The following is a 16,427-nucleotide window of genomic DNA, read 5'->3' as shown; positions in this document are numbered from 1 at the left end:
CTAGTCAAGCACTGTGAACTTTAACTAATAGTTTCATGCTACAGTAATGGCACCTATTATTTGAATTCATTTCCCATACTGACAGCACAACTCAGGCGTACTCTAGACTATGACATTTTAAGTGACTGGTGATTTTCAGTTGTGCTTCCTACAGTACACTCATATAAACTACAGAGTGGAATATGCACACATCTCTGTGCCTATGTGTCTATGTAGACTACAGCTCATGCTACTTTTGCTTTTTCTGCTATATAGAGAAATATATACTTTAAAAAGTGCACTATCCTTGGAATATGTGTTTTTCCATGCTACATTTAATCAAAAAAGGAAATACTTAAGATATAAGACAAAAATTCCAAAGTTTTCATTGCTTCAGTAAAGCTGCTGCTATTCTATCCTTTATCCTTATCAACCGCATTTTATAATCTACGGATATGAAGAATTGAAAATAAATAGGAATGGTACAGAAAATTAGTCAGACATTTTTTTAGTCAATCATTCATGTCTCATAGCTACCACACTATTTGTCATCTAGTTTGTATGTGGTAATTCTTACACATAAAAAAACAGGTCACCAACTTCCCCCTCCATTGCACTCCAAGCAGAGGTATAACTACAATTTGGAAAGCTATACCTCTGAATGGGAAGAGACTTTTTCTTGCTGCTGCTTATGCAGTGTTACTTGAGGTGCATAAAATTGGAAGCTGATTACAGACAATTCACAGAAAAATGTGACAGGAAATACCTCATGTTTCTTTTCTTCTTTCAGCTCACAAATGCATAGTTGGAAATTTTGATTCAAACTAGGGCAAGGTTAGGAAAAGGAGTCTGAAATTTGTCTGTGTTCCCCACATGGCTTGGAAATCCAGTCCAATTGCCTCCTTTGTATGAGGCAAAACTTGGCTTCAGCACGTGTTATTCTGATGCTTCATTATGCCTTGGCAAGACCACTTCACAAGGATGTTTACTTTGAGTTAATTTCACTTAAGGGATGTAACCTGCAACTGAAAAGTTGACAGCTTGTGTCTCCTGAATTTAAGATATGGAATCATGTTAACACTCAAGTATTACCACTGACTTGAAGCTGACCTAGAAACCAGACTGTAGACATTATTTATAACTATGGAACAGACACCAAAGTAGCTCTTTGGAATGACCAGTCTATCCATTTAGTAATCAATCTCTTTTCTTTTTAATGAGTTTTGCAAAAAATGAAATCCATAAATTTTTAAAAAATTATATTTTCTTTAAAAATACACCTTTTCAGGCAGTGTGATATTAATAATATCGCCATACCTCAGAAGGTGAACTAGCATTATTCATCTGTCCTATTTCCAGTCATGTTATAAAAATAAATTAGACAATGTGAATATGTTTTCCTTTTTCTGTCATGTCTGTTATGAACTCCTATTTATACTCTTCACACAATTGTGGGTGAAGTTTTTATTTTAATTTGAGGTGGAGGTGTTTGTTTGGATTTTTGTTGTTGTTGGCATTTTGAGAATTAGGGGAAGTTCCTGAGAAGTACAAATTAAACCTTTCCTAGATCCACCTTTACAGAAATCTTGTCAATGTTCAAAATCAGCAAAACCTAACTTCAGTAAATGGTATTAGGTTCTCTATAGTGCTGAAGTAAATAGCTCTCTTGTAACAGTGTTATAGTTTAAGCACTGCTGCAGGCCTATACTAGTCTGGAACACGGGATCAAAGAGATAAAAGCACAGTGACAGGATCTCTTTCACTTTATATTCTGCCACTCTAAGGATCTTTACATGAGTTCGATTCTCAGTGACATTTTGTCATTGATTTTTTTAATATATCTTTTGCATCAATGTTTTTTCAGGATCCTCCTATAAGGAAGATGACATCAGAACAAGTTAAGAGCATGTGTGCCTAATGCATGAAAGACTGTGGGACGTTTATCCACCACCTCTACTAAAGATCTGTAAGCAGCGTACTGAAAGAAAGATCTCTATATTCAATCGACTGAATATTTCTGTGTCATCAAGCATTAAAGGTAAAAGTTTTTCATTCAAGAATAACAAAACAGTACCTATCAAAGTACAATCCTCAACCAGATGAATTCAGTGGCAAAACTAACATATCAAAACAAACATTGATCTAACCAGTTCAGACTTCGTTCAGACTTATTCTGACCAGTTCAGACTTCGTTCAGTCTACTGTAAGATATTACAAGCCGTATTTTGAAGTGAGTGGGTGACTCTCATTATAACTTCTTGTCCAGAGCTGCATGATGTACATACTTTTTCCCCAAAGCTCAGCATATTCTGCTGAATACTTCAGAAATCTGGCTATTTTTTGGGTGAAATAAATAAAAGATGAACTCTCTTTAAAATGCTCTTCTTACATACCATAATAAAAAAAAAAGTAATACAACTTGTGCTTTTCATTGCTTCCAATCTTGTGTAGATGGCTAGGAAACTAAATTAGAGTACAGAACTCAACATAAACAATTGACAAGTCTAAAATATGTTATTATGAAAAATGCTGATGTTCAACTAGTTACTTTTTGCTGTGCTTTAGAAAGGAACTGGGACTTGAAAAAAAAAAATCACAGAATACACAGAATGGATATAAAGCAGAAATGGACCTTGGGGTGCTGATCAACAGCTGGCTGAACATAAGCCAGCAGTGTACCCAGGTGGCCAAGAAGGCCAATGGCATCCTGGACTGTATCACAAATAGTATGGTAAGCAGTACTATGAAAGTGTTCCACTGTATTCGGCACTGGTGAGCCTGCACCTTGAGTACTGTGTTCAGTTTTGGGCACTTCAATTGAGGAAGGACATTGAGGTGCTGGAGCATGTCCAGAGAAGGGCAACAAAGCTGGTAAAGGGTCTAGAGGGTAAGTCCTATAAGGACTGGCTGAGGGAGCTAGGCTTGTTTAGCCTGGAGAAGTGGAGGCTCAAACCTTATCACTCTGTACAGAGTTCTCACTCAGCTCTGAAAATGTAGTTTTCTTGCCACTTCTTTTTTTTTTATTCAAGGATAAATGTATTTGTTATGATCAGTTCAAGGAAAGTCCTATTTCTTACAGAGATAGTATACCAACACGTCTCAGCAGAAAAATACAAGCCTTCTTTACCTCACGAGCCATTTTTTATTTATTAATTTGAGTTTGTGCTTGTACCATTTGTACTACCATTTGTATGGTGGTGATATCTCACAACTTTCTATATCAGTAGGCGGGTCCCTTTGGCACCACAATCCACTATTTTCTTTCAGAAGACAAGTAGTAATATGAAGCAATATAATCTTTTTTTTTTCAATAAACAAAATATTGGCAATGTAACCAAACTACTACATGTGAAACCTGCTGTGTAAGTGGACAGCAGAAGCGGCTTTTGTAGATCCCATAAAATCCTTTCAGATGCCTTATTTACAATAACATTATAAGCAAGAATGTTGCAGATGTGGTGGTTTCAGCATGTAAGAGACAGGAGGATAGGGATTCATGTCATTGTAACATACAGAATGTAAACATTTAAGTCTTTAGCCTTCCTTCTTTAAAGCTAAAGGTGAAAAAAGGCCTCCAGAAGTAATTCCTCCCATCTGCCCTAAATGCCTCCTTTAGGATAAGGTAAATTCCCCTTTGGAGTTGTTTACTTTTACAAATGCAATTTACAGAGGGTAATGCAGATATTGTAACCTAATCATGAAATCCTTATCAGAGAAGAAAGGGTTCTTAATCAATGCTAGTTGGGAGAAGTCACATATATCTTCCAGTAAAGTTAGAAAAAGCAGATGTCTAACCCTGTAAATGGACTTTGTGCCTGGAAGTGGACCTACATGTTTTTTTGCTCCATAAACTGGCCTGAAAAGAGGTCTCTCCTTATAGACGTTGTGCTTTTACAGACCTTTATTCAGCTTCATAACACTTTCAGTTTCCCCTGGATCTCTGGATTCCTCTCTGTGTTGGCCAGGTGTCACGGTTAGGGCTTTGAACCCTGTACACTATGCAGGTTATGGTTAGTGTCAGAGTCTTCATACTAAGCTTAAAGCCTTCTTTCTTTGCAGCACTTTTGCTTCCTTTCAGACAGGTTGTTTTGCAATGAAGAGTATTTTATGATTTTATATCTTATATTTGCATGTCTTTCCTGCTCAAGGAGATGATTCCAATACAGCTTAGGCATATTTTACTGAAGGATCCAAGAGCATTTATACTGGATCAGCCCAGATTTAATATTCTTCAGTGACTTTTTTCTTTTTCTGACTCAAAGGAACCAACAGCTTCATCATATGTTTACTTTAAATGCAAATGGGGGGGACAGGAGGAGGGAATTGAAAACAATTTTCCAATCCCCTGGGGATGTGTGATTATTGCTGCTCTACAGCAGCCCCTGCTGGGAAAGGACACATGTCAACCCTACGCTCTGCCTGCCAAACCTCCTGCTTCATAGCTGGTTAGTTGTGTTCCAGCACAGTAAGCAATGACATCCAGGTACACCAAAACCTGGAACTGGTTCTCTTGCCATCTGCATTGGGGTAGCAACTGCTCACTCTTATCACGAGGCCTGGATGCCAGAAGAATAAATAATGCTTATGATCCTTGTCTGACATATTCATAGCCTCAAACAATAAGGAAACTGAAAAATATTAGTGTAAGAGAAGCAAAGTGTAAGATAAAGCACTCAAGAAAAGCGTTACTTAAAGTACATGTCATGACTTAGCATCCAAGGAACATTTTTCACCAAGTGAAAGCATGATAAATTATGCTAGTACTGTTTTCTCTTCCATGTGGTTGCTGACAGATGTTTGGAAAAGAAAATCTTCCTTTCTGCTTGACCTTAAAAGCTGTATATTGTAGATTTATAATGCTAAACAGTAAAACAGTGCAACAAAAAAGGGAGTTCTTTTGTGATAGAAACAAAACACTCTTGCTTTGTTGCTCAGATTACATCAAAAAATATTAAAAGTTGTTTGTCCTAATAATATTAATAACAATGACAATAAAAATTACAATCATAATAATACTACTTATCATTTGAAATGCATAACTAGAGTGGGAAAAAAAGCCATTGATTCCAACTTGTTTTGCCATACATCTGCAATGGAAAGAGGATTCTGCAGGCAGGTTGTGGTAAAAACATATCTATTTTCTCATATTTATCACCACATTTAATCCATTCTTCCCAAATAGCGGTGTAAAATGTGTACATTTCTAATAGGGGTAATATTCTCTCAGGGTTAGGCTGAGTGAAAAACAGTAGTAATAATTTACATGAAAGTGATTCATGTAATGGGGAAAGCTGAAGGAGGCGGGTGTGGGGAAGAGAAGGGATGGAACAAAGGAATACGTGAAACATAACACAGGAAACAAACTGATCTAAAGGCATGTAATGACTGATTATTTTTGCACTAGGAAAACTTTCTTAAAGAGGAAGAGTGATTAAGTTTTAAACAATGGCAGACACAAAAATACAAGTAGCCTCAACAGGAAGAGCACCCTGCAATAAAAGACAAGTGCCTCTGGGTTACATCCATAGGGAGTTTCATGTCTTGGAGTTGTTGGAGAAGCAAACAGTATTTTTGTTTAATTTCTCAAGTTTAAGTGGACAATCAGATTTTTCTACATTTTAGGAGAAAATCACAGAGACGTCAGTTTTTTCACATTTCTCTGATACGTAGTATACAGGCAACACAGGCTTGGACAATAACTACACTGAGTAACACAAACAAAAAAAACAGTAGTAAGCTCAGGAAAAGTAGGACTACAGAATATGTGGAGTTTGTCAAAATACAAATAATTTCCAGTGGAAAATATTTTCCTTTTTCCTTTTTTTTTTTTAAATGTAAATTTCAAAGAACAAATTGCTTCATTACGTTGCCAATAGTCACATCCTTATTTGAAGAGAATTACTTCTTGAATTTAAACAGTCTGGAAAGTAATTCTGTCCAAAGGCTCCTTAAATAATCTAATTCCATTACAACCAAACAGGGCAGAATAATTGCATCAAAGTATTTTTACTCCATATATCTTGCAGCAAATATTTGATATGGAGTTCAGTAAGTATCACGCTGAGAAGTTATACTGTTTAACAGACTGTCTGTTCCTGAATGAAAGTACTGACTAGAAAATTTTGGGAAATTATGCCCTAAATGTTAGGTAAGAAATGAGAGGAAGAAGCATAAATGGAAGAGGAATGAGTAGGCAAAGATCTCTGAAGTTGGACACTGAGTCTGTAAATATGACAGGTAAAGTTTACATCTGATGGCATAAAATGTTGCAGTTATTAAGGAATTTTCTGTGATTATCTTCCCAAAGTCAAAAATCCAGTGAGAAATTACAGTTTACATTTATTTTCCTTCCTTGTAACAGCAATATTCAATAGATAAGGATAGGTAACTAGCCTATATAAAGAAAATCTGTCAACTTTAAAAGTCACCTTGGGTGTTTGATCTATATCCATCTTTTAAATTAAAGGACATATGCTGATTTGAATAGAAATCACAATACTAGGATAAAAAGATAATTTGCTTAAAAATGTAATGGGAACTTAGCATTGAAAGGCACATCTGGGTGAAACAGGGAACTATTCTTCATGCAATACTCTTTTAAAAAGAAGTAGGCTACAAATGAGACAGTGTAAATCCTTCCTCCCTGTGCTTGCCCTCCAGCTGCCAGCAGCTTACCGCACTGCTACCCAAGAAATATCACTGCCACAAAGCAGCGCTGGAAAAATCACTAATGTATTACCATGGCCAGCCAGCAGAGCTCTCTAGAATTTTTTCATTGTTAATGAATTAATAATACTTGGAAATGTTTATATGGCTTTTCACAAAAAAAATAAATAAAAATAAAGGTTTCATTATACCAATGGTATTTGTACCTTTGACAGCCTTCTTGGCAACTGTTATAAAAGCTATGTCTTTGAAAAAAATATTGTAAGGGGGCAGCTTATTAAATTTTGTAAATCATAAGGCCGTCTGCAAATGCAGAGCACTGCAGCTGATTTAGTTGTTGGCCTAGAAACTCTGCTGTTAGGACCATTAAACAGGTCCAGAGTTTAAGTTGCACAGTAAATTACACACAGAAGAAACAGGCACAGTGTCTTGCCTTGAGTTTCCTCCTGTTAAAACCCTGGACTGGCTGTGTTGCAGCATCCAGAGACTCTGACACTATACACTGTTGTTTGGCTAGACTTTAAACAGTGATACATTACTTTCCACAGCCTTGGTTAGTCCAGACAACTGAAAGTTACCACACTTTTCCTTAAGCCAATGACAAAGATAAAAAGGAATAAACTGGACTAAGAGCAAAGCTGGTGAAATGCCAGTGAGGGGCCCCGAGCCAATGCCCTATTATGGGTCTTCCTTTTCTTACATCATAAATTACTTAAAATGCTATCTAAATCAGCCTTATGTGTCCTTATCATCTTGATCTCTGCAAATTCTCTAGCTGTTATTCCTTAACACCAGATGCAACTTTACAAATAAACCACAATGACTGCTCAGTTTGCAAAATACTAAAACACAAGGTAATTACTGGAGAGAGTGAGATAGCAATGCAAACTTTAACTGAAGACAAAGGAAACATTGCTTCTCTATTTTTTCTACAGTGTTAAAGGTCAGTATGCAGTAACCAGAATATAATTAATAAAGTTACCTACTCTCTTTTGATGAGTACTGACCTAGATTCACATCAACCAGCAGCCTCAAACAAAAGAATGCTAATTCAGCTGAAGTGCAATATGGATTGTTTTGGTTCATAGTTCTTATTTCTCCCTCTACTCTGACTTACCGGGCCTTGTGCTGAACTGCAGTGTGACTAGAAACTGTCTAAGACTGTGGGCTTTTGTGAGCAATGGAAGCAAAAACAGTCACTCAAAGAGGTTTGGTTTACATTGACTCAGCAGCTCTCTTGGAGCTCAGTTTTCTAATATCTAGTAAGTAATTTTTTTCATAATAGCTGATACAGGACTCAAGATTTTTACATTCAGCATTGGGCAGGTTGTCCTTTCATATTTAGGTTAATAACTGAAATACTAATCTTCCATATTTTGAATAAATAAATGAAAATCTGACTACAAGCTGAAAAATGTAAATCACTGTATATGAACTGTCACCAGGGGGAACCATTAATTCATGTAGCAACTTTCAAGGTTGGAGTGATAAGGACTGGCACACCATAGAAGTACACAAATGTTTAGAAAACAGAGAACTGGCAGCTGTGTAATGACTAATCAAAGGTTAAAAGCATAGAGACATGTAACACAACTTGAACTAACACAGCAATTAAAAACAGGCAAAGAGTATCTTCTGAAATATTTTATAGATTTTGTATGAAAAAAAACATTTACAGTACATGACCCTGACATATTTTAAAGATTACTTTTGTTGAAATAAAATGTGATTCAATAAAGACAAGTCCACTGTAGAATGGCATAAACAAATGAACCCATCAGTGACTCATTATAGATTTCCACCAAAAATTCCCCAGTCTGAAACAACAGTATTTTGATGTTCCTTTGGCATTATTCCTAACTGTCTTGGCAGAAGGTTCTGCTACTGGTCATGCAGGGAAAAAAAAAAAAAAAAAGAGGGAACATTCCCCAGAAACATTTTTGTCAAAGCTTCTCAGAGTAATTGGTTATGTTAAAAAAAAAAAGCCAAGGAATTGTTATCTCTATAGCAAGGACATTTGAAATGAGAACATAACAATGGATTTGAAAGCAGAGATCTCAATTGAGTAATATGCTACTGAAACAGTAGTAGTTTGACGAATTCCACCAAACTTCTCTCTTCCATCCTCTCACATTTGCTCTCTAGTCCATCCGAATCTCAATGAATCCTACCCACCAGTAGTTGACAAGACTTACTCCAGTTCAGATTAGTCAGAGACAGCAAACACTAACAGTAATAGGAAGAATAAGGGAAATGTACTTACAGTGTCAGTCAGTACAGAAAATAATAGCATGTTAGCAAGAATAATATTATATGAAAAATATTGACTTTGTTGTAAATGAAAAACTAAATGCAATTTCACAACAGCACACTGTCACAAAGACAAATATTGTATTGAATTGTGATAATAAACATACATATAAAACAAGCAAGGTAATTATTTTTCATAGAATTACAGAAATATAGAATGGCTTGGTTTGGAAGGGACCTCAAAGATCATCTAATTCCAGTTCCCCAGCCAAGTGCAGGGACACCTTCCACTAGACCACGTTGCTCATGGCCCCATCCAACCTGGCCTTGAACACTCCTAGGGATGGGGCATCCACAACTTCTCTGGACAACCTGTTCCAGTGTCTCACCACCCTCACAATAAAGAATTTATTCCTAATATCTAATCAAAACCTACTCTCAGTTTGAAGACATTCTCCCTTTTCCTGTCACTACACATTCTTGTAAGAAGTCCCTCTCCATCTCTCTTGTAGGCTCCCTTCATGTGCTGGAAGTCTACAATTAGGTCACCGCAAAGCCTTCTCTTTTCCACACTGAACAATCCCAGCTTGGTGGCCCTTGGTGGCCCCACTCAGGACTCACTACAACAGGTCAAGGTCTTTGCTGTGCTGGGGACCCCAGAGCTGGATGCGGTACTCCAGGTGGGGTCTCATGACAGTGGGGTAGAGGGGCAGAATCACCTCTCTCAACCTGTTGGTCACACTCCTTTGGATGCAGCTCAGGAGATGATTGGTTTTTCCGGCTGCAAGTGCACATTGATGGGTTATGTCCAGCCTCTCATCTACTAGCACCCTCAAGTCCTTCTCATCAGAGCTGCTCTCAATCTGTTCATCCCCCAGCCTGTATTGGTGCTGGGGGTTACCCCAACCCAGGTGCAGCACCTTGCATTTGGCCTTTTTGAACCTCATGAGATTCCCAAAGGACCACTTCTGGAGCTTGTCCAGGTCCCTCTGGATGGCATCCCATCCTTCAGGTGTGTCAACCCCATCACTCAGCTTGATGTCATCTGCAAATCTGCACTCAGGCTCTTTGTCTATGACATTCATGAAGACATTACATAACCCTGTTCCCCGTATGGATCCCTGAGGGACACCACTTCTCACTGATGTCCATTGGGATTCTGAGTCATTGACTGCTATCCTCTGGATGTGACCCTAGTCTATGACGGACTCTGGTTAACCACTCTGGATAACCACTTTCTTATCCATCATACGATACACCCATCGAGTGCACCTCTCTCTGCAGTTTAGAGAAGTATGTTCTGAGGGACCATGTCAAAGGCTTTACAGAAGTCCAGAATAAATGAAGTCAGTAGCCCTTCCCTTGTCCACTGATGTACTCACTCCATTGTGGAAGGCCACAGGACCTGCCCTTTGTGAAGGTCTCGAATCACCTCCCTGTGTGATGTGCTTTAGCATATCTTCTAGGAGGATCTGTTCCACGATCTTCATAGGCACAGAGGTGAGGCTGACAGGTTACTAGTTCCTGGGGTCCTTATTTCTATTTTTTTTTAAACATGGGACAACGTTTCTGTTTTTCCAGTCACCTGGTATGGCTTCATTAATATAATAAATAAATAAACCCATGTAGACCCGGCTAGTTGAGGGTTCAACCACCAAATCCATTTATTGGAAGCAAACAACACCTTTTATATGCATTTTAAAATAGCACGTGATCCTCTTAACCAATCACCATGTGGTAACCCAGTGCTTATGTGTGTGGGAGTACATTCGAGACTTCATTTCCCAGGGTGCCTCGTCTAGCATCCCTACAACACGCCCCCCACAACCTGGGGCTTCACCTGACTGCCATGACTTTTCATATGTCATAGAGAGTGGCTTGGCAACTACGTCAGCAAATTCCCTCAGGACTCTTGAATGTATTTCATTAGGTCATGTAGACTTATGTACGTTCAGGTTCTTCAGGTGGTCGTGAACAAGATCTTTACTTGAAGTGGGAAGGACTTTGCTCTCCCAGTCCCCATCCTGCTGTCCATCCACTGGAAAGGTGTGGGAAGAGACACTGCCATTGAAGATTGAGGCAAAAAAAGTTTTTGAGTACCTCAGTCTTCTCATCTACTGTTACCAGTTCACCAGCAATGTTTATCAGGGGAGTACCCATTCTTTGACCTTCCTTTTCTGGCTGATATTCCTGTAAAAACCCTTCTTTTTATTCTTTGTGTCCCTTGCCGGGTTCACTTGCAGCTTCACCTGGGCCTTCCTCACCCTATTCCTACACAACTAAACTTCATCTCTATACTCTTTCCAGGTTACCTGTCCTTGTTTTCACTGTCTGTGCATTTGCTTCTTTGCCTTTAATTTGACTTGCAGTTCCCTATCAAGCCATGCCAGTCTCTTGCCTTCCTTACCTGATTTATTGTTCCTGGGATTGCTGGGGATTGCAGTTTTCTTGACAGTGATTAGGCCTCTGATTTAGTCAGGTTACTGAATTCAGTTTTGGGCACAACTTTTTCAAAAAGGCAGACAAATTGGAAAGAGTTCAGAGGAGAACAACATAAAGGATAAAAGGTTTGGAAAATAAGATCTATGGAAAAGGTTAAGTGAACTGGGCATGTTCAGACTAAAGAAAAGAACACTGAAGTGAGGCATGACATGGCTACAAATACATCGAGTTGCTATAAAGAGGATAGGGACAAATTATTCTCATTAGTCAGTGAGGACAGAACAAGAGCTAATGGGCTTATACTGCAGCAGAGAACATCTAGGTTAAATGTAAAGGAAAAACTTTAACTAATAGAACAGTTAGAAATACAACATGATGTCAAAGCATCCTGAAAAACTCCCTCTGACGTTCAGGTTTTAGCTTACTCTTGCTTCATATCTGGTAGAAGGAGGATCACACGGTGGTTAGGGCTCTAGCCAGCTTTCTTCTGCACTGCAGATTTCTTATGTGACCTTGGGCAAGCCAGTGAGGTTGCATTTCAGCTCCCTAGCTGTAAAACAGTGAGAAAAGCAATTCCCTAGCTCTCAGAGATGCTGTAAGGATAAATAGTTAAGGATTCTCAGACACACTATGAGCCATCCAAGCAACTATACAAATTAAACATTCAAACCAGCCACAGTGCAAACATACCTGTAGGTCCCTTCCCATCCAGAAGGCTTCTGTGAGTGCTGCAATGGGCTTTAGCTAGCACATCCAGACTAGGACGTATTAGGATGATCCAATCTAAGCTGTACCTGAGAAAAGAAAAAGTACAGCATTAACAATAAATCAGTGGCTGATATGACAGCTCACTAGCAGCTCAGCCTAACTACCTCCTGAAATCAGTGGACTCTGCTGTCACAGTGGAAGAAGGATCAAGACTGAGTACCAGTCATTAAGCATGAAGAGGGACCAGTTATCAGAGTTCTGTCCTAGTCATCTGCATAAGTTCTACCACAGTGATGTTGCTGAGATCACTCCTGGAAAGTAGATTAAAATCAAGTTAGAAAGGCAGAGAATATTAAAAGTAAAAATAAAAATATTAAATAAACAGATTTTTTTTTTGTTATACTTTTAGTCAAAGGTTTATTCCTATTTGTTGCTTGATTTCATGAGGGTAGTTTTGATAGCTAGAAGGGAGTTGCATTTCCTATCTAAAAGTATTATCAATAATAAATTCTATTAAAACATCCTATGAAAAGAATTGAGGTTTTATGATACTAAAAGTAGATGAGATTATGAAAGCTAAAATACCATAAATAAATGTAGTCAGTTTAAATTTGTGATTTATTTACTGTATTTTACCCAGCAAAGAGTTTAATTGCATTATTGTTGTTGTTGTTGTTGTTGTTGTTGTGTTGTTGTTGTTGTTGTTGTGATATTCCTGTACAAAAATTATGCATTTTCATCTTACTTGTTTGGCTTTACAGACAGACAGAATACACATCTCCCTGGCTGTCAGTACAGTGAGACTCACAATAACAAAATGCTGCATTTTCCAAGCTGTTTTGTCTTGTACCTTCTTCAGCTATAGACCAACTATTCCTGCTCCCATTAGCTCAGCTGAGACATCAGACTGCAGTTACCTATAATACACGCTGGTACAAGAATCACTTTTCCAAACATGTCTCACAAATCCAGGCTTTGCTACTGTAGTAGAAACATTCTCTTTGAAGAGTTTGTACTTAAACTATGCAGTGTAAAAAAAATTAAGCATCCTCTAACTCCTCTATTGCAATAGAAAACCCTGAATAAACATGTAAATAAAAGAAACTGATTTGCTATTAGTGTGTAGAACTCAAGAGGCAACAAAATAAGTAAAAAAAAATGCAACCTAAAACATTTATGTAAAAATAAACTGAATTTCAAGAGCTGATTTCAAGAGCTGAAACATAAAATGGGACACATTTCAAGAAAAGAATAAATGTGTATCCCCATGGGACAAGTGGTTTCACTGGCTAGCAGCTATGCAGAAAAAAGTGATGGAAATGACAGAATAACTGGAAAGTAACTCATGAGCCCAGTTGGAGCAAATGAAAAGCATGACACAAGATCTCAGAAGACCTTGATGAGCCACATTAGCTCAAATGCTATAGGCATTTCATCTAGGAAGTTAAATGTTTACTGCATGAGTTATGTGCTATATGCTTATTCATATGCATCTCTACACTCACTACAAAAGCCTTTCAAGTAGAATTGTGTGAACTGTGGATGGTGGGGGTTTTTATTCAGTTGAGAAACCTACAACAAAAATTCAGCTTAATATTTGGCTTTATTTTCAAGCTATTTCAGCCATCTTCTAATCCTCTGGGGGGAAATGTAAAGCAGAATGTGAAATGAAAAATTTGTTTGAAAAAGCGAGCTATAACTTTTTTTTTCAAAAAAATAAAAAGTAGAGACAAGAAAAAGACTGATAAGGAAGAAAAAAATCTCCAAAGGGAAAACAGATAGGCAAGTCTAACTTTGAACTTAGACACTTCCCACAACGTAATCAAACGACTTGCCAGCCAACCACACATGTATACCAGAGAAACAAGTGAGAATGAGACTGTGGGAAGTGTGGTAACAATTCTGCACTCATAGTACTTTCTTTCTTCTCGTAATACATATATTTGTGCAGTTGATATATTAACCAGCTGTATTTTTTCATGTTGCAGACAACAGTTTGCCCAATAGTTCGTAGACAGTGCTCTGCTAATAAATAAATAAAAAATTTAAAAAACCCCCAAAACTAAAAAACCAAAGTAATTAAAGAATTTAATAACATAGAAGCAGGTTTTGTGCACATGCTACACAGAAGATGATCTATGAGGGTTTTCACACATGTACTCCTCAGTGACTCAGTTTTAGTCAAATTATTTTCTGGATTTAGATCAAAAAAGGAAGTAATTAAATCCTTACTTTTCTTTTTGAAATATTTTTTAAAGATTATTATTCTTTAAAGGTTATTTATCTTAGCTCCTATGGAATAACACAGATATTCTACTTCAGACTTCAAGGAACACTGGATGTCATAAAAAATAGAATGTTTCAAAGTATTTCCTGTCATTGTTTAATATTGAATCATATTGCAATACATAGAATCATATAATTGTTTAGGTTGGAAGATCACCAAGTTCAACTATAAACTTAATGCTGCCAAGTCCACCACTAAACCATGTCCCTAAGTGACACATGTACACATCTTTTAAATACCTCCAGGGATCATGATGCAGCAATTCCCTGGGCAGCCTGTTCCAGTTGATATCCCTTTCAGTGAAGAAATGTTTCCTAATGTCCAATCTAAATCTCGCCTGCATTAACTTGAGGCCATTTCCTCTTATCCTATCACTTATTACCTGTGAGAAGAGTCTGGCTACCACCTCCTTTCAGGTAGTTGTAGAGAGTGATAGTGTCCCCTCAGTCTCCTTTTCTCCAGGCTAAACAGCCCCAACTCCCTCAGCTGTTCATCATAGGACTTACTCTCTAGACTCTTCACTAGATCCATTGCCCTTCTCTGGACTCACTCCAGCACCTCAATGTCTTTCTTGTAATAAAGGGCTCAAAACTGGACATAGCATTTTTGCCTTAGAGTTTTTGATTTTTTAATTTTTATAGATTTTAAAGTAGCTGTATTATATCCCTCAACCTTTAGCACAGTAGTTTACACATTTACCCAACACTGTTCCCCATTCCCTATCACTCCCTCAAAATTCCAGTAATTCCGTTAGTTGTTTAGTCTTCTTTTCAATGTAGATTTGCAGAAAGCACCTTAACACCTGCCCCAAAGAATGTAAACATGGGCACAAAGACCTTCAGGCCCAGAACTTTGGAAGGCCTCCAAGGGCTGCACAGTGCTGATGAAGAGGAAGATGATGAAAGAGAGGTCCCAAACTCCCCCCATCTCAATTCCCAAAGGGGTGTGCCGAGGGGCAGAACGGGGCAGAACCGGGGGGTGGACGAATGGAGATTGGATGAACATCATTATAAAATTGTAACACCTGAGTCGAAAGCACGCACGAAACAATTATATTCCTGGAGCCTGGTGGCTCATTAAAGCTTTCTGCTTTCTTATCTTATCTCCTACCTAATTGGGCCTGGAGGTTTTTTTTCTTGGTCTTTTAGGCATCAGTATTCAAGATGTGGTCTCACCAGTGCCAAGTACAGAGAGACAATTGCTGTCCTGTTGGCCACACTATTTCTGATACAAGCCAGGATGCCTTTGGCATTCTTGGCCTCCTGGGAGTACTGCTGGCTCATATTCAGCTGGCATCTTAGGTTAAAGCCATAGTTAAATATTTCAATAAGTTTCACATATTTATTTGTATTTGCTTTCCTTCAAGCTTTATGACTTGAATGATGCCAGTAATAGAGGGGAAACATATTTGTCTTTCTTCACTGTCACTGATGACACAGATAAGTAAAATGGATGTAGGTGTTTCTGTTTTCTTTCTTACTAGTGAGGCTTTTCAAGTGTTTCAATAATGAAGAGTTTGACATTCAAAATGTTTGCATCTATTGCCCTCAGCAGGGTATACCATGAAGAAGAATCCCAAAGTTTTGTGCTGATAAGAAATACGGGGTAATCCAACAAAGTCAACAAAAGCTAGGGAAAAAAAATATGATGAAATGTAATCCCTCATGTTTAGTGCACCAAAATATATGTGGAGGGTCCCTTTGACCGACACATAATGTATTGCCACCAGCGCAGCTAGAGAGTGGTTAGACATTGGAATGACAGCAGAGCCCACAGGCCTCTCAAGAGGTAAAATGAGAGAATAAAGAGGCAAAAACTCAGTATTTGCTGTTAACTACTGTTTTAATCTGTTCACTTAGGGCAATGCCAACTATTCTACTCCCCCGTGTACTATTAGATTATTTGACTTGAACAATTAATATAATTTTACACTGGTTTTGGGGAAGGGAAGATCAGTTATAGGAACATATTGATTGCTCAGATATGTTTGATTCAATTTTCTCTATCTACAACTGTCTCAGTTTAATAAGACTGAAAATGTTTTGCTAAGGAGGGTGAGGTAGACCAAACTCCTCTCTCTCAGCAATTGTAAATC

At 37.9% G+C, this 16,427-nt stretch overlaps 1 long non-coding RNA gene across 3 annotated transcripts in view; it reads left to right on the top strand.

Annotated features, from left to right (window-relative positions):
- LOC135409694 (uncharacterized) overlaps nucleotides 1–16,427 on the top strand; it is a 40,751-nt gene that overhangs the window by 20,567 nt on the left and 3,757 nt on the right. Inside the window, exons 4-5 of one of the 3 annotated variants that reach the window (XR_010428315.1) lie at nucleotides 1,844–2,017; nucleotides 15,699–15,786. This is a non-coding gene — a long non-coding RNA (uncharacterized LOC135409694). Of the gene's footprint in view, nucleotides 1–1,843; nucleotides 2,018–15,698; nucleotides 15,787–16,427 lie in introns of those variants that run through there. The other 2 variants (XR_010428316.1, XR_010428317.1) reach the window with 2 other exon arrangements.

Source organism: Pseudopipra pipra, chromosome 2 (assembly GCF_036250125.1).
Source record: "Pseudopipra pipra isolate bDixPip1 chromosome 2, bDixPip1.hap1, whole genome shotgun sequence".
Taxonomy (NCBI): Eukaryota; Metazoa; Chordata; class Aves; order Passeriformes; family Pipridae; genus Pseudopipra; species Pseudopipra pipra.
This window is presented reverse-complemented; position numbering and strand designations above follow the sequence as displayed.